Raw genomic sequence first — 18,567 nt, 5'->3', positions numbered from 1 at the left:
AATAAACTTTTTATTGTTGCCACAACCCTCTTGTCCCCCTCCCTCCCCAAATCAACACACTGACAGGTGTTGGTAAGTAAGTGTTAAGAAGCAAGATGTGTTTTTTGAATGTTTTAGTTTAATGTTGTTTACTGTGGGAGATAGTGGGACTATGGGGTTAATCTGTGAAGTTAGGACACTTGTAGTTTTAACTGTGTAAAACTAGGGGGCACTGGACACTGGGAGAAAAAGAGGGAGAGAACAAAACCACAATTCTCCTCTAAGGAATTGTTATTCTATGAAGATAAATAGGAAAGGTCTGAGACCCTTCAGAGAGCTCTGTAAACAGAATACTTTTTTATGTTAACACTCTACACCTAGCGACCATATTACAGTTCACTTTAACGGCTGTTTCTGTATATCGTATCATTAGGCTTAGTAGATTGGAAACACACTTTGAATCAGTCAAATTATTTGATTAAAAACCCCAAAACATTTATTGAGTGCTATTATTAAGAAGCCAAAGTAAGATATAATTTGTGATTTCCATGAAAGTATAACCTGACTTTAAGATGGTTTGTTAAACATATCCAACTGGGAAGGTGTCCTTGGAAACTGTTTGTAAAGGGCACTTAAAAAAACTTGCCTGGTGATTGGATGAACCATGTGTCTATCACCATCTATCATGGGCTAACTCAAACCGTCCCCCTACCTGACGGTAGTTTCTCATAGGACGCTGACTGGTTAGAACCACTTGTTCGGGCACAAACAAATAGCTGTCTCAGAAGGTTATTGAAATGTTGTGCCATGGTACAGGTACTTATGTAGATGTTTTAATATAAGTAAGCCATGTATACTCTACCTTGTGCCCTACCTCGTAAGAATCATGTCTGTCCTGTAAAACTTTATTCAGAGCAAAGAATCAAGTTGGGACACATCTTTAAAAACACTTGGAGTAAGTATTTCCAAAGGTAATAGTATTTACATACAGCAAAACGGATGTGAAAAATAACGTTTTTTTCATTCAAAAAGCTACAAATCACTAATCTTACATAAAGTATACTGTAGAAAGAAGTGAGTATTAAATTATTAGAACCTAGAGGATAGTGTTGCCATTCTCAGTCATCTACATCTGCCATCTCACCTTTGTCCATTATTTATTTCTTACTCTGTCTTACTGGCTAATCTTTCTTTCTCTTGTCATTCTCTCTTCACGTCAATTGCCATCTTGCTCTCCGTTCCAACTCCCCTCTTGCTTCTGCATTTTGCATGTGCTTTCTCTCTTTTTTCCAGTTCCCCCTTTCTCTTCCCGTATCAAATGTTTCCTTGCCATTTCCCTCTTCCTCTTTTTCTCCATGTCAATATCTTGCACAACCACTGTGCTCCTTTCCTAGTTCTTTCTATTCTGTATTTCTGACAAATTATCATGTTCTCCATCTTTTCTTTCTCAGTCTCCCTCTTCATGCCCTTTCACATTTTCTTTGGTCTCCCTTTCTCTGTCATCTCTCTTCTTCCTCTCAGCACTCTCTGTGTGTCATTTCCATCCCCCTTTCTTTCTCTCATCTCTCTGTTTCCTTCCCTTCCCTCTCTCCCTCCAGTACATCTAAACAGTGTAACATGCAGCATCTTCTCCCTCTCCTAACATATTCATACCAGCTGTAAGTGACTGACCTGAATCTGTCTCCTTGTATTACAGCTCCTCCCTTCTTTAGCCGTGGCACACCATGGCAAGTGAATGACTGCCACATCACTTCAGATTCGAGTACGTACTAGTTTGAGTATATAAGTATGAGGTTTTCCCAGTCCCAGGTACTAGTTGTACCTGTGTGTAAGGATGCATTAGGGTACAAAGAAACAAGTGGCCACAAGTTCCACAAGTTGAACAATGGCATTATATAACTATATTGGAATGAGTTGAATCAATGTTCTGTGTCTCTGTTTCCAAAGCAGAACTTACAGTACATTAGCTGAAAAAATTGTGTGTGAGTTATATTTCTGATGTTCAAGATGCCTAGCCTGTCATATTATAATTGCTTAGGCCTGCCATTATATCTCAAGTTTGTTCTATTTTATTTAGTCTTTTATGTAGTTGTCAACTTTTCCTAGGAGGAGAAAAGCTAAAATTTTCAAAACAGCTCTGACACGAGTCCTGAATGAACGTGTGATAAACTTTTCAGTGACGGAGTGCGTGGGGATAAAACGCAAATAAATCTGTCAAATCAAAGCTACCAAGGTGGGTATTGTAGCTAGTGTCATGTTACCAACAATCCAAACGTTCCTAAAACACTGACATCTCAGCCAGAAAGAATGAGTTACATTCTCTACACACAAAACACAACACCTCCATATCCTTAGAAAACCTTAGTATTATATTTCCTTTTCAGACTACCTCTAACCCTAGGTACAAATGTCACCTTAATTTGCAATTGTTAGCCCTGTGGGATGCAGTTGTGCAAACTTTCTAGTAAATTATCTGTGTTCTTGCTATCTAATTGCTTTGCTCACTTCAAGTTTTAATGTGGTGCTACTGTTGGAATACTAAGCAGGAATGAAGGACAGCAAAACAGGAGGCAAAGTGAAACCAGCATAGCTGATTATCCACCTTTTAAAGGCTAACATTATCCATTTGAAAGCAATGAGCCTACCTTGTAACACCAAACTAAAACTGAATTGTGTGAACTCTGGACCATGTGCTGAATCAATGTCCAAAACAAAGATGGTCTAACTGGTATTCAGGAAATTTAATAGGATAACATTTCAAATTTGAGTGAACAACATGGACCATTCAAAATGGTTGCAAAAATGGCACACCAAAAAAGGCAAACAAAACATTATTAATGCATAATTATTTATAACATCTCACAATCAACATGGATAGTCTATATAACAGGACAGTTACATTTCTTAAAGTGAAATCATTAAAATGCATAACAGCTGTTGCTGTCTTGGGGTGGCAACAACTTGACTCACATAGGGATTAGTGAGTCCAAGTAAATTGGGGGTCAGCGATGCAAAGACTGCAAACTCATTTTCAAGAGCCAAAATGGCCAGAGCCCTAAATGTAATTCTAATGCCTGTCACAGGCCTAGATCCAGTTTTTACTTGTAATCATGATAAATTACCTTTCCACTCAGAGGCACAAATCTACTTTCCTTCTATTATATCAGCTTTGCACCTGCACATCACCTTCACATGGGTGTCAGAAGGGCCCCATTTTCTTTCCGTCTCCCTCTAACCATCATTAGACATTTGACTAGAAAAGGTGGTAAAGGTTGGATAAGGGTTGGTTGGTGTCCTAGTTGTAGGCTGGATGATGTATGACCCTTATCAAGGAAGCTGATGGTCGGGCCTCCACCTTGTGTTGCTAGTTTTCTCTGGACTCTGGTCTTCTCTGGTCAGTTGTCTTTAGCAGCGTACAATGCTCAGATATCTCATGTTATAGAGCACATCAGTTTTTAAAGAATTGTCCTGTACTGTACCATTTTGTAGTGCTACAATCAAATTCTAAACATGGACAATGTTAAAGAACTTGATTTAACCATTACATTTAATTCAAAAGACTATAATGTGTTACGTATCAGATATAAGATGAGAAGAAAGATGAAAAAAAGGAAAATCAAACTACCTACACTTCAGCCATGTAAACTGATTAATTTATAACAGTCACAGGCTGCAGAATGTCAAAGGCAATAGGAGATATTTTTTGTTCAATTTTCGTTCCCCAACGATCTATTAGCAATAGGTCTTTCCCAGGCTTCATCATCAGAAGTTTAATGCTTATTATTAATAATTAATTGGGCAGGTTAGGAATTAAATGATCACGTTATACACCACATCAATATAATCCCATTTTGGTGTGTTAGCATCGGAGGGTGTGAGTTGGTGAGGTGTCTGAAGGTCAGCTTGAATCCATTTAGCAGTTGGTCAGGGTCTTTTCTCCACCAATCAAATAATTCTTTGATGCCGTCTTTGATCCAGTTTTTGCTTGTGGCTATGTCCAGGATTGTTTTCTCCAGTGCCATAGGTCTTAAACATAATAATATTACCTACAATGAAAACAGGAAGATTACAATTTTGTGTCCGAACTCATGAGACAGTTGCATTATTTTACTGCTTATTGTGGTCCCACAGTGATATGAAACATTTTTTCAAATTCTCAGTCTGTGACTTTTTTTACTGCACCTACCCACCTATGAGTTCCAGAGTAAATCACTTGCCTGAAAGGTATAGTTGATGTTCCAAAAGAAACATCAACTATACCATTTGCATGACTATTGCCTCATATGTCAAGTCTAGTTATATTCAATTTTTTAAATGTCCTTCCAAATTTGACACCTGCTCTACCTACAAGAGTTATGTTTCAAGTTTCTGCTTGGCAGAACAAATTCTTATTGCTATAGCTATATAATTATTAAGGTAACTATTTACAAATACTATTGTAATTTCTTGTAGCTCAGGTAGTCCTGATAAGAGTCTTTCTTATTTGGAATGAAAAGAATAAGGCATTTGATGGCAGATTAAATTAGTTCCAAAACAGTTAAACTCTTTTTGGTCTGGGGTCCATACAGTAGGGTTACCTGCTGCAGAAATAACCATATAGAGCAGGGGTTCCCAATCCTGGTCCTCGGACCTCCCCGCCCTGCATGTTTTAGATGTTTCCCTGCTCCAACACACCTGATTCCAATGAATGGGTTGTTATCTAGTTATGCAGAAACATGCTAACGACCACTCATTTGAATCAGGTGTGTTGGAACAAGGAAACATCTAAAACATGCATGGCAGGGAGGCCCGAGGACCAGGATTGGGAACCCCTGATATAGAGTAGATGTAAATCCGCAATTCAAAGTAAGTCATTGGCTATATGATAATTTAGTTCCTGAGGTCTCATTTGAACGTTAAAACCTTCATTTTCTCACCCATTTTTTAAGTAACTGATTCTACAGTATGCATCTGAGTGATTAGATTTTTTTTATACCATTATGACACAATTTCTTCAAAGAATGAGTGGGTTGGTCCCCAAGTGAATTCTCAGTTCCATTCAGTTGCAGCACTCTGGGATTGCCCGAGGATCCCCACTGTGCCACAGATCAGACGCTGGCCCAGAGTTTGGGTTGGATGCCACAGTAATGTTGTTTATTATTGATCAGTCCGTCTCGTTGACGTACATATTACAAGCTTCCTAGCTTTTATCTTGGTGGATGATGCAGGCTCCAAATGCTAAAATATTTATAGGAGTTTCTTTAACAATTCCTTTTGAGTCAGTGCTGCTAAGTGTAGTTCTGGCAGTAGCCAGGGCACTGGCTGGCTGGCACAATTTTGGTCAACATGAATGTCTATCGTTGAGATGGACGGGAACCAGCAAGGTCTCTCCATAGGGAATAATGTATACTTAGTCAAGACATATGCCCCTTCCTACCAATAAAGAGCCTCTGCAGACACAGACTAACAGAAAGACACAAAGCATGAAAGATATAGTGGCAGATAAGAGTAATGAAGATATATAGGGAAAGTAAAAAATATGGTCAAATATGCACTATAGAAATATTATCAAAACATGACAGAAACATAAAACTACATCTGAGTTTTGATCAGCAAACTTGATTAAACTATTAATTGCTGACCATTAAATTGGTGACCAAAATACATTATCTATAGGATGGAAAACAAATACATATAACAACAAACAGAAGGTTCACCACAGGAGAAACAGTATGAAAGTGTGAGATTGGATACCTGACTAATGCATGTGCACACTGTATGTCAGTTTCCCTTACAGACACACATGCTTGCAAGCCACGATTCTAGAATCAGACCTTTAAGGGGTGCTCAGCCCCCATTGACATGTGACATGAATACAGGGCCGGCCCAAATTATATATATATATATATATATATATATATATATATATATATATATATATATATATATATATATATATATATAAAAACATTAAACTGTAATTTAAAGTGCTCTTGGGGGCCCTGTGGTGGCCACGGGGGCCGTAAGCAGTCGCTTAGCTTGCTTATGCCTTGGGCCGGCCCTGCTTGAGAGCCCTGTGTAACTTTAGTACTAAATTTAGTGGACACTATTTAGACTGTATGCATATGTACCGTATATTTCGAAAAATAACCGCACCCCACCAGAATAGGAGCTTTGTGTTCGTAAATCTGAGTATAAACCGCACTGGAAAATATGCCGCACTTGATAGGGGAACAATGCGCCTCATTCTCGAACATTTTCTGACGTTTCTTCTAAAATGTTTCTTCCGGGCTTCGGAAAAACAACATACAAAAAAGACATCCACTAAATTCATGAACGCTTGAAAATGTGTTCCTACGCAGCAGAAGTTTTCTGAGCTGTGCTCCCGTCGAAAAGTGTTCTTAAATTGAAAGCGTGTCCTCGTGCTCCTGAATTTGCATACATACACGCCCCGACAGCTCCTTATAAGGGCACCCGGCAGCAATGACGTATGCAGTCAGAATTGACACTAGTGATGGGAAGTTCGGATCATTTTACTGATTCGGTTCTTTGAATCTCATTCAGTAAAATGAACGAATCTTTTTTCGAATAATTTGTTCATTTCAATGAGGGGGGGGGCATTAAAATAATGTATCATGACAGTTTGTATAATTTGGTAATTTATTATCACACTAGCATTTAATTATCACAGCAAACAATTACACTGCACTAAACTAAGTGTAAATGTAAAGTTAAAATAACAAAACCAGTCAGTATGATGACTTGAGCGAATATCATTCACGTCTTAATAAACCAGCTGCCACGCAAAAGGGAATGAGGAAACTGTTTCCTCTACAAAAAAATACAATAAAGGTCATGTGAAAAATGATTCAAAGACTCGTAGAGTCGGGAAAAATGAACGAATCGTACGTTTCCTCTAGCTACCAGTACAGAGCCTATGCAGGTCACATGAAAAATGATCAAAACTTGTAGAAAGACCGAGCCTGGAAATGAACAAATCGTTCGTTTCCTCTAGTTACCAGTACAGAGCCTATGCAAGTCACGTGAAAAATGATCCAAAGACTCGTAGAAAGACAGAGTCGGGAAATGAACGAATCGTTTGTCAACTCTAGCTACCAGTACAGAACCTATGCAGGTCATGTGAAAAAATGATCCCAAGACTCGTAGAAAGACAGAGTCGGGAAATGAACAAATCGTTCGTTTCCTCTAGCTACCAGTACAGAGCGTGCACAGGTGCATCATCATGATCATACCAGTAAGATGAGCAGTGGAATTGTTCTCCACTGGATCTAACAGTGTGCACACTAAGCAAGGTAAATTATTATAATTATTTTAATACGAGGATGTCTGTAGAGTTGATGTGAACGCAATCACCAACAATTTCTCATAAATTAATTAACACTTCTAACACGAGTGAATGAATGGGTCGTTATCTAGTTATGCAGGAACATGCTAACGACCATTCATTTTAATCAGGTGTGTTGGAACAAGGAAACATCTAAAACATGAAAGGCAGGGAGGCCCGAGGACCAGGATTGGGAACCCCTGGATTACAGCAATGCAAGCACAAGAATCATAGCTTTCCAATGATGTATGGAATGTGTAGCAGTCTAAAAACATTTTATAACTTGGGCAGGAGGGGGAATTGGTTCTGGCCTGCGGGCGCGTTTGGACCGGAAACAGGCTTTAAATGGCATTTTAAAAAAAGTGTTTTCTACTGTTGTTTTGTTATCAAAACGGTATATAAGTCACTTCAAAATATAAACCGCGCCACAAGAAAAATATAAAATCGGGTTATAAACCGTGGTTCTTTTTCCCAAAAATACGGTACATGTTGTCTACATATCTTGGTGTTGTTTATGGGTAACTGCCAGCTCTGCTATCATTTGTTGTCTTTTGAGTCAGATGGATGGCCAGCATTAGTACATAGAGTGGATGAATTTGTGGGGAGATGAGGAATGCCTTGCGTATTTAGCAGGGGTGGTTCTACATGGGGGCCTTCAGGGGCCAGTGCCCCTGTAAAAATATCCTGGCCCCCATGAGCTGAGTAATAAAAAAAGTGAGAGAAACATATCAAGGTATTGAGAAGGCTGGAAGAGGGAGAGCCAAAGTCGTTTGTATGATTTTAATGTAAAGCAAAATTAAAGTATTTAATGTTTAAATATCATTTGTTTCCATTTTTTTTTTAAGTCCATTGAGATGGATATGCTACCCTTAAGTATTATTGAGGGCAAAGGTTTTTATGAAGCTTTGTTAATTAGCCGGGAAAAAAAACGAGGGTCAGTTGTGTTTGAGCACCGGCTTCTAGCTGTCGGATCCGCTTCTAGGAGTTACAGAAATAGTTGTTCTTCTTGTAATACAGATCTCAATGTGGAAACACGTTGTTTTTTTCTATTTTCACTGCATTTTGATATAGCCTATAAATAGTGAATATTAATGTAAAAATGTTAATGATTAATCGAAAATCAATCGTTAATTCTACCGACGATCGATTAAGACAATTTAATCAAATGCCCATCCCTAGTTTATTTATATATTTATATATATATATATATAAACATTAAACTGTAATTTAATTTGCTCTTGGGGGTCCTGTGGTGGCCACGGGGGCCCTTAGCAGTCGTTTAGTTCGCTTATGCCTTGGCCATTAGGAATAAGGCATGTATAACACACTTCTGAAAATGTTGACTCGTGGTGGAAATGCTATCACTTTGAAAATGGATAAACTGGGGCGATGCCTATAGTGCCACCTATGTGTGAATGTGGCCAATTTTTGGTTAGGGAGTCATGAGTGACCTGTTGTTTATGTGGGCAACATTTGGGAAATAATTTGAACAAGGACCTTTTGAGCTATTGGGCCGAGTCATGGAGAAGCTTTTTATAAATTACACAACTCACCATAACAATCTAGGCCAGAGAAATGGGTATTAGAAACACATGCAATCAACCTGGTCAGAGTGACTGCCACCACCACACTTGACTGATCAGGGGGCAGACCCCAAAGGTGAAAACAATGCTGCACGTTGGTGGGAAAAAAAATGCAGACTGCGCCTCAGTCAATCATGTTAAATACTGTCATACACTCTCTTACATGGCTGTATAATGGAAAACCTACGTTTAACCATGTGCTGATCTTGACTATGCCGCATCCAACTAGGGATGGAGATTTTAACTGATTTCACTATTCGAATAGTATCCGAAATTATTTTCAAATATCCGGATAATCTATTTTGTTAATGTGGTTCCGTTATGTAATTAGCCTGACGTGACGCAAAGCATACAGTAAACACATGAACCACCACACATTCTGGCAATAATTGGGACTGTTAAGCTATTAGATTAAATAAGGGTTGAATAAAGAAAACAAATGAAAGAACAATTTATTAACATGACGAAAAGACAATGAACTTGAAAAAACGCTGCGCCTTCAGACGTAGGCTCTTAATTTGGCGATGAAGCGATTAGCCTATTATTATGTGAAATAAAAAGTTGGCTACATTGGACTGAATTAAACACATTGGGTAGGCTATTCTCGATAAAAACAAAAGACACACATGGAGAACTATTGCATATTAACTTGGAACCGAATCCTATAGGATACGGTGTGCCACCACACAATGCAAACATAAAACAGCCGATTACGCTAGCTCTACATGGCTACTGGTAAGAAAAAAAATAAGCCACAACTGCATTAGCCATACGCATTTTTATTCAGGAGAATTAGCATGTAAACATGCTCAGGGGAGAGGCGAGTACGGAGTCGATTTACGAGCAGGCCGGCGTAGAAAAGACTGCAGGACCTGAGGTTGCTGCGAGGTACTGCTTAGCCAGGACACTATGCTTCTTGTAGCGCCAAATGAAATGAAAGGAGACTCGCAGCAGAACACCTTTTTTGATGGTTTTCATCATTTTCTTACGTCACAACTATTAGAATTCACAACACGACGGTTTTTCAATAAAATGTTTTTTTAAATTAAACTACGCTCATAAGTATTCGAAAAAAGTATTCAAATACTAACTTACTTTAGGATATCCGGATATTCGATTAACCACGCCCACCCCTACATCCAACACAAAAATTCAAGGTCTGTCCATGTTTCTGAAGCTATTAGTTCTATGGAGTCATAATACTGGCTCATGGTTGGAGCTCAGGTGGATAGGGTGATGGATGTTGATGGTGTTTGGGAGGGCGAAAAAATAGAGGAGGAGGGGGAATGTCTAGACTTGTTTTTTTCTCCTCTGTCTCTTTGCCTCCCTTTTCTGCTTGTGGTAGAAAGAGAGATGGAGGGAGACAAAGCACAACCGTCTCCACCAGGTATCGTCCACACACCTGGTTCCACTTTAACTCTTCCTCTCTCACTCCCTGTCCTCCCTTGTTCCATGTCTTGGCCATATCAAGTTCCATATCCTCACCAGACCTTCACAAAGAGGTATTTGTTTACATTGTGTGTGCTATGCAGATACAATACCAATTGCTTCAGACTATGACTTGAACCAGAGTCAAACTGCTCCAAACAACGTGGTGTTCCTGACTGAAATATGTTGCCATGACGACTGACTGTTTCTCCATCTAGTTCACTGCAGTGCAGTACTCAAAGCAACCTAGCCTTGTTCTCACCCTCTTTCTTGCCCTCTATCTCCTCCCACTCTGCAGAAATGCTATTCACTGAGTGAGAGAGAAGGTCAAGGCTGCTTGTGTTTTTTTTTTTTTGTAGGCTCGGCAGAGAAATGCCTGCTCCACAAAGAGAGGAAGGCAGCAAGCAACAGGCGCAATAAAAAATTCATGGCCAGTCAAAGAGAGATGAGCCAGGCGGCTATGTAGGAGAAGTACAAAGTGTGCTGTGAGGGGCCGAAAGGGAGTCTTCAGAACACACACACTTGTGCTGGAGCACTTTTATTACACTAGCTTTCCTAACTCCGTGGCCTTCAGAAACATATTGGTTTTTATTGTACAGGGTGGCCCTTCACAAAGCACTGAGGTTTATTTAACATCGCTTTTACAGAAGTGTATTTAGTATAGGGTATTTTCTAAATGTAGGATATGGTAATTCCACAGTAGATTTGAGCAAATTTTGAATTATGAGGCTTTCAACAGTCTTTAAGAGACAGAAAGTTTGACTTTAACATTAAGGGAAACAAAATCAGTAATTTAGTTGGCATGGTGTTGCCCTCAGGCAACAAACTGCTTTTTTGGACCTCACACTCACACCGCCCCAAAGATGTATATAATATAACCTGACATGCGTTCTGAACCTGTTTGTGTTCAATGAAATAAGGGGCTGAAGTGGGTGTGGCCTTTTGGACACAGTGCCACCAATTAGTAAGTATCACTTTTCAACGTGTTTAAATTGAAATAACATATTTCAAAAAATATGCATGTTTATGATTATCTAAAGCGGTATGTTTGATTATTTATAGACTTTTTGCCTAAGGGCAACATTGTGCAATACACAGTAACACACTACTGTCTATCTAATGTCAATACTGTATAATATGCTGTACAGTGCAGGTTCATACATCCAACTGCAATCTTCAATTATGAGTTCCCACTAGGAAATCTCATATATTTCCAAAGGGGAAAACAAAGGTGTCCGTTTTTCCAGTTGTCAGCAAATGTTGCATTGATTGCTGCAGGGTTGTTCATATAGTAAACCTTTATTTGGTCTCACCACTAGCTGAGGAGCCTGATGATAACCAGTAAATTGACAGTGCACGTTAAATGTTGGAGTCAGATATTGTTGACTACTTTTTTTCTGCCATCCTCCTATTAACAATGACAATTACTAACATTACTAACCAATAAGCTTCTGACATAACATTAGTTATTGCATAGTATGGTAGGTTTCTTCTGTGACTTAAAGACATAGGCTAAGTGTTTGATACTCCACATCCATGACCCCCACCTCACCAACTCCTGCGCCTCGTTAAGCAACCAATTAATTAAAGGCCAGTATGATGGTTACATTGCCAAGTCATGTCCACGGCTTATATCCTGTGCCACTTTAAACTTGATCACAAACTCCCATATGCAAAAAGGAAACTAAGACCTGATTAATTAATTAATGTGTGTGTATGACAAGCTCCCCTGTTGCTCTGGCATCAAAGTAACAGCTGGGGCAAACTGTCTCTTTAGGGAATCATTGTTGTGCCTGTATTCTGAAAGTGCTTATTCAGAATTATTTGTGTGTACCTATTTTTGCATACATTTGAAATTATATAGATTTGAAGTATTTGTATCAAGATCTTATAAAGTTTGCACTTCAGAAGATTGTCTGGTAACCATGTTTCATAGGGAAGTTGATTTTCGTGGTAATGATAATTGGTTGGGAACAGTATTTAAAGGTCACATGATATGCTGTTTTTGGATGCTTTTATATAGGCCTTAGTGGTCCCCTAATACTGTTTCTGAAGTCTCTTTTCCGAAATTCAGCCTAGGTGCATAACTACAGCCACTACGAGCAGTCCCACAATGAGCTTTCCTCAAGACGCCCTGTTTCTGTGTCTGTAGCTTTAAATGCTAATGAGGAGGAGAGAGGCAAGCACCATGCGCTAATGTTTACAATGGATGTATCCAGTGTTGGGTGTAACACGTTACTAAGTAACGCGTTACTGTAATTAAATTACTTATCCACTGAAAGTAAAGGGATTACTGTTCATTTTTAGGTAATTTAATTACAGTTACTTGTAATGTATTTGCGTTACATACTGTAAATTAGTCAAACAGTTCTGTATAAATCAATATTGAATTAAAATCTAAATGTATCGTATTAGGGTGCCTCTTTAAAATCGTTAGCTGTAGTGCAGTTGCACGGGAGACGCAAGTTTTTGCTGATTAAGCGCGGGCTGTTTGAAGTGGAAGATTTCGGACTTGGCTGCAGCAAGGTAGCTCTAGCTGTTTCACCAAATTAAATATTCCAAGTACTTTACCTTTTTGTCACAGGTTAACAAGAACATTAATGTAAAGTGCAAGCTATGTCCTGAGGAGAAAAAACGATATGCGGCTGCGGCTAGCACAAGTAACCTACTTAAGCACCTCACAAGGCAGCATTGACGAACAGTTTTGAGTGATCCATGTTCATCATGAAAGTTTGCACAGACTAGGAATTTACTTTGGCATCGACAGATAACACCTCAGCAACACCTGTTAAGCAGGCAAAACTTTATTTTACATCGCCAGTGCAGAAAGTGTCTGAAGGTGAGCTTAAAAAAAATATTGCAAACTAGATTGCAGGAAGAGATGCTACTGCTGCGTACTGTAGAATCTTGTGATGTCATGCATTGTGTTATGCACATATTGTTTGGTAACTAAAGATGAAAGAAGGTTACACGTGTTACTAGTATTAGTATTACTAGTATTACAAGTATAAGTAGGCTATGTTTTAAAAAGTTAAAAGGCTAAACTGTTCCAAGTTTGACTTGTATTTAATTATTGAAAGACTTTCCTTTCTGTTGTCTATCCAGCCAAGGTTTTTAGGGATTGTAAGAAGTAATGCATTACATTACTTATTGAGTAATTAAATTACTTTTCAGACAGTAATTACAAAAGTAATTTAACTACAATATTGATGAAGTAATTAGTAATGAATTACTTTTTTGAAGTAACTTACCCAACACTGGATGTATCGCAATGGCTTGTAGCCCCGTTGCTGTGAGATGCCTCTTGTTTGCAGAGGTGCACATTCAGTCATTTCAATGAGGGGAAAGGCGGGTTTCGCGCGCGCCTTAACAACAGCAGAATGGTTATCCAAATAACAAAGAAGTGTACAACACTGTGTGTATTCACACACATACTTGATGCTATCTACCTTTCCTTTACATTAGTGACAGTAACTCAGCTGTTAGCTGCAGAGCTAATGTTACAGCCACATTCTAAGGGTAGCATGCTCGGGAACCATATACAGCAAAGCAACAAAATTATATAGCGTTAGTTAACTTACTTGTCCGAGGTTTGTAGCTGGACCAAGGAGTTACTACTGATCCAGAATTTACTTTCAGCAAGGCCAACTTTGTATTAGCTCAAGTTGAGGAATCACTCGTTGCTGAAATGTTTGGCGCAGACGTACAAAACTTTGGGAAGTTGTGTCGCGAATTTCCAGAGAAAATAAAATTAAGACACTGGGTCTTCAGAGGCTCGGATGAAGGAACTGTAAAAATACTTTTGTTTTCCTTTGTAAATCAAAAATGAGTAAATGCAATGCTTCGTTTGTTTGCAAGCCATGATGTCTCTCGAGGATAAAACACTTGCACGGTCATAGCTCAGTTTCTCATGGGCGGACCAGATAATCTGGGTGGGCAAAGCAGAGAGAGGGGAGGTAACCTTCTGTCACAAGGAGAAGATTTTCAAACTAACGCTACTTCTACACCAAGTACGGACATTTTGCCGTGCGGAAATAAAACGTTGACGGAGCGGATGTTTTATTTAGCCGGCTACACTGGACGCGTCAAAGATTTACATTTAAGATGAACAGACTGTCCGTAAAAAGGGCCACGCAAACCTTGCGGAAAATAATAAAAATAGAAGCCAGTCTATTTATACATTTTCCGTACGGACATTTCCGTACGGAAATTTCGTTTCTGCGTCTGGTGTATCCACGCTCATTGCTTACAATGTATTAGAACTCTGCTAAGTCCACACCGCGTCCGCAAGGCAACATTTCCGTACTTGGTGTAGCCACGGTGTAAGCGTTTGAGCTTTCATTTTCTCAAAGACGGAGAAGAATACCTGGGGCTTGGTTACACCTACCAACATTTCCTACCTGGGGAACTCATATTAATGTTAAATAACCTCCTAAAGTAAAGTTTTCATGTCATGCGATCTTTAAGTGAAGTAAAAAAAATAGGATGTAGTTACATATGTTTTCAGAGAACAAGACTAAGAAAACTTTGCCAAACATTTGGAAATAATTTCCTTTGAGGGTTAATTTCAGTTTGACTTATTTGTTTAACAAAGACTAAGTTTAATTCAGGACTGTGCCAGATAAACATATTATTTTCTCTTTTGAGAAGCAACGTATTTTAAGTTCCTTGTCATTGTAGTTCAGAGTTGCACATAAACACTGCACACCAAGACACACAACTGGAGATCAAAGGAAGCTGTATTTTTATTTTTGACAAGGTGGAATTTAGCCTTTAGCAGTGATTCTATAACATCTGGGCCAGCCATCTAAAGATGAATTCAACCATAAAGGTCAGAGGATTGACCCCATGACACTTCCTCCCAAACATATACACTCACACAGACACACACACAGTTCCCTTGTCCTCACCAACCTGGAGTGGCAACGTGATGACTGTTTGGGGTAATTGGACTGACACCTCTTGTTCTGCAGGGAGCTGACCTCAACACCTGAAAAGGGAAGACAGACTTATACGAGAGCTTGGAAAAAAACAGACCACCATTGAGGAGCTGCAGTAGGTCTTCACAGAGAAGAACGGTGTGTGCGTGTTTACATGTGGATCTGGGGAGTATAGTGGTCTACAGAAGGGCTCAAGGTGAAATAAGAGGTGGTTACAGGTCAAGTGATTGCTGTACATCTCTATTAGTGTTTTCAGTGTCTGCCCAAACAGACTTGATAAACTGTTGAGGGACTGAAATAAGATGACAGAATTCACACTGAATGAGCAGATATGGACGCCCCTCCAGATTTATTTGTTGGTCTGTATTTTCAGGAACAACTCAATATATAGAACAAACAATCAAAAAAACAATACTCCATTAGGGATTTTTATGAATAACATTGCAATTGTAATTGTGTGGAGCAGACTTGGAAAGTTATTTTTTGACCACAATTCAAACTAATTTAATAGAGATTGCTAATCCAAGTGTATTCATGTGAAATACGGAAGGTTTAGGTCAGTGAAGCAGAGAATGGATTTTCTGTGGGCCTCCAATGGAGAAGTTGTCTTTTACGATAAGAGAACTACAGAGCAGAAGGAAATGTGTTAACAAGGCTTCACTTCAGATGTGATGAAAAGATAAGTGTGTCTTGTACTTCCTGGACTTTTACAAACAAAACTATTCCTAGACCCTTCTAGAATCAGAGTCAATATTGTACATAGTTAAAAGACATGCAGGCATGTGAAGTGCATTTGTAGATCTCCGGGACCATTTAATTATAATGCAACATATTGGCAAACTGACTTTGAAAGTAACTTTGAAAGAAGCCCTTTTTTGTACCCTTACTTGTACAACCTTACCCTTACCTTATTACCCTTGTGAATACAATAATTTTGATCAAATGATCTTTGAAGTTAGCCCTATAAATGTTTCCTGCTCCTATTGAGTTATTGGCCAAGGTTTACAGTATTGTATACTCTCACTGTCCCTCAATGAATGGACGAGGGACAGGAGAACAGATGAAACTGTAACTACTGTATTGTTCACTGAATACCTAATTGTTTCTTGAAGCCTTGCACAATCAAGACAGTTGATATAAATACAGTTCACCATCATTTACTGAATGGTAGATGAGGCTAAAATGATATATTCTTTAAACCTAATGTACTTTTTGATCTTTCTCATGACGAGTAAACCCCGGACATACCATACTTTGAAATTACTAAAGTATATTGTACTTTCATAAATGCCTCTTCTCAATGTAAACCTGAATACAAAATATTTGTATGTAATACAAATAGTGACTAAATGAATGAGTGTTTTCTTTGTTCTAACATCAGACTACAAAAGGCTTCAGAACGACATATGCTGGAGGGAACTTTTAAATAAAATCTAGGCTTTACTTACACAACAAAATGCAGACAGGATTACAGCCAGCCTGAAACTGCTTTTTGTTTTACTATAACTTTCTTAATTTAATATTTTCTCCAGCAACCAAAAGTAAATTGTTATTGTGGCTTAATGGTTCTATGTAGAACTACACTATGACTGCCTAGAGACATATTCACTGCCTGAGTACTTATGTACAAGCACATTGAAGGCAACATTCAGGATAGTTTGATGCAAAATAACACTTCCAGTAAAATATATAATTAAAGACAGTCTTTGTTTCACTACACTGCAGACAAACAGTAATTAAGAAACCAATTAATGTGCCTTGTCTAGATAAACATTACAAAAAACATGCAGATTTGATACAATCCAGTGAGGGTTTTCAAAAATTGGATTAGTTGTGTTTTCAATCGTTTGTAAATCCTAGTTCTTTAATATTTTGTTAGTGTATAAAACACATTAACTCATTCTTTTGATTTTCAATAAATTCTTCCCATGCTTATTTAGGCATAATTCCTACTTATAGAAAACACAGTAGACTGGTTATGAGGGTTACAATGTCTCAGTTTCCATAACATAAAATTGAGCAATTACTCCTGGTAGGGATTCAAGTGTGGGAAGGTAGGAGGAAGAAGATAAACTGAAGCCTAAGACAACCTGTTCTGTTAGCCACACACTACAATATACAGACACAGAAACATACATGATCACCCCTACTTTCTACACCTATGAGAACATTGACAGTAATCCTGCTTGTGGCACCCCCCGACTGGTCATGGCTGTCACCTTAGTCTCACACCGAACAACTGAACCATGCACAGGATTTAAGAGCCCCAGATACCAACGCTGGTGAGGGTTTTTTTGTTCCGCCTCTTCCTGTGCCTGACACAATCCACTTTGACAGATACCGAAAGACTCCTCAGCGAAAATAGAATTCCAATTTCATTTGGTTCAGTGTGATAAAACGGTGCTTGTAACTAAACAAGATTAGAAAAAAAGGAGAAAATGGATCATGGCTTTATTAACCAAAGGAACAGCATTTAATATGTAAGGAGGAGGTAGGGGGTGGGGGGTTCAATGAACATCTTGTGCTTTTCGGAGGAATTCATCATAATGTTAGCGCAGTGAAATGATTTGCCTCTTGACAGGATCATTACGAGATTCAGTGCTCCCATGACCATTACGCAATTTCAGCGTTCCTGCCTCGGATGGAATTTTAATTGAATTAGCCCGGCTGGTTACACATGGTGCAAACGATAACATTTTCTGTCTATCTGGGCTCATTGAATCCACTGGGAGAAAAGTGCTGACGTTTAAACTGGAGCATGTTAAGAAAAAAAAGTATGAGTACATGGTGGCTTTGGGTTGTTCCTAAATGCTAGTGCAGCACCTTACAGGATGCTTGCATTCAGAGATCTTCTCTTTATAAACTGGGCATTTAACACACTCCTCTAGAGCTACTCTTCCATGTGGCTGCCTATGTAACAGAAGGTATGAACACTGTTAGGAAGATGTATTGTTAGAGGGGAAACATGTGAGTGTATAAGTAATTCCAGGGAGCAAACGAGTAATGACTACACTGTGTGCTCATAAGAATGATTAATGACTGGTTATTCTGTAGGAGCAGCAAGAAGATAGAGTAAAGGGGGAGCTTTGTTAAGGCCAGAACAGACCCAGCCCATGTTGGGTTCAGTAAACAGCAGAGCAGCAATGGGAGGTTGGCGCTGGATTTTTGTGTCAACCAGGCCTTGCCCCTGTATTGTGCAAAACCACATATTTGGTGGTAGTATGGTGTATGGTGCAAGTATGGTGTTGACTCGACCAATCAAGGACATTCAGAGACTTTACACAGGGGTTATTTATGGGAAGTGTATTGGAGG

The 18,567-nt window shown here is 38.9% G+C and overlaps 1 long non-coding RNA gene across 1 annotated transcript; it reads right to left on the bottom strand.

Annotated features, from left to right (window-relative positions):
- Nucleotides 1–2,710: 2,710 nt before the first annotated feature.
- Nucleotides 2,711–14,358, bottom strand: LOC146273439 (uncharacterized). Its single transcript, XR_014766625.1, has 3 exons — nt 13,896–14,358; nt 13,566–13,679; nt 2,711–4,025 (listed from the first exon to the last, which is right to left on the bottom strand). It is a non-coding gene; the product is annotated as an uncharacterized LOC146273439 (long non-coding RNA).
- Between the last annotated feature and the right edge of the window lie 4,209 nt (nt 14,359–18,567).

Source organism: Hypomesus nipponensis, chromosome 9 (assembly GCF_054491055.1).
Source record: "Hypomesus nipponensis isolate SF chromosome 9, ASM5449105v1, whole genome shotgun sequence".
Classification (NCBI taxonomy): Eukaryota; Metazoa; Chordata; class Actinopteri; order Osmeriformes; family Osmeridae; genus Hypomesus; species Hypomesus nipponensis.
The sequence above is the reverse complement of the archived record's forward strand: the minus strand, read 5'-3'. Positions and strand labels throughout refer to the sequence as shown.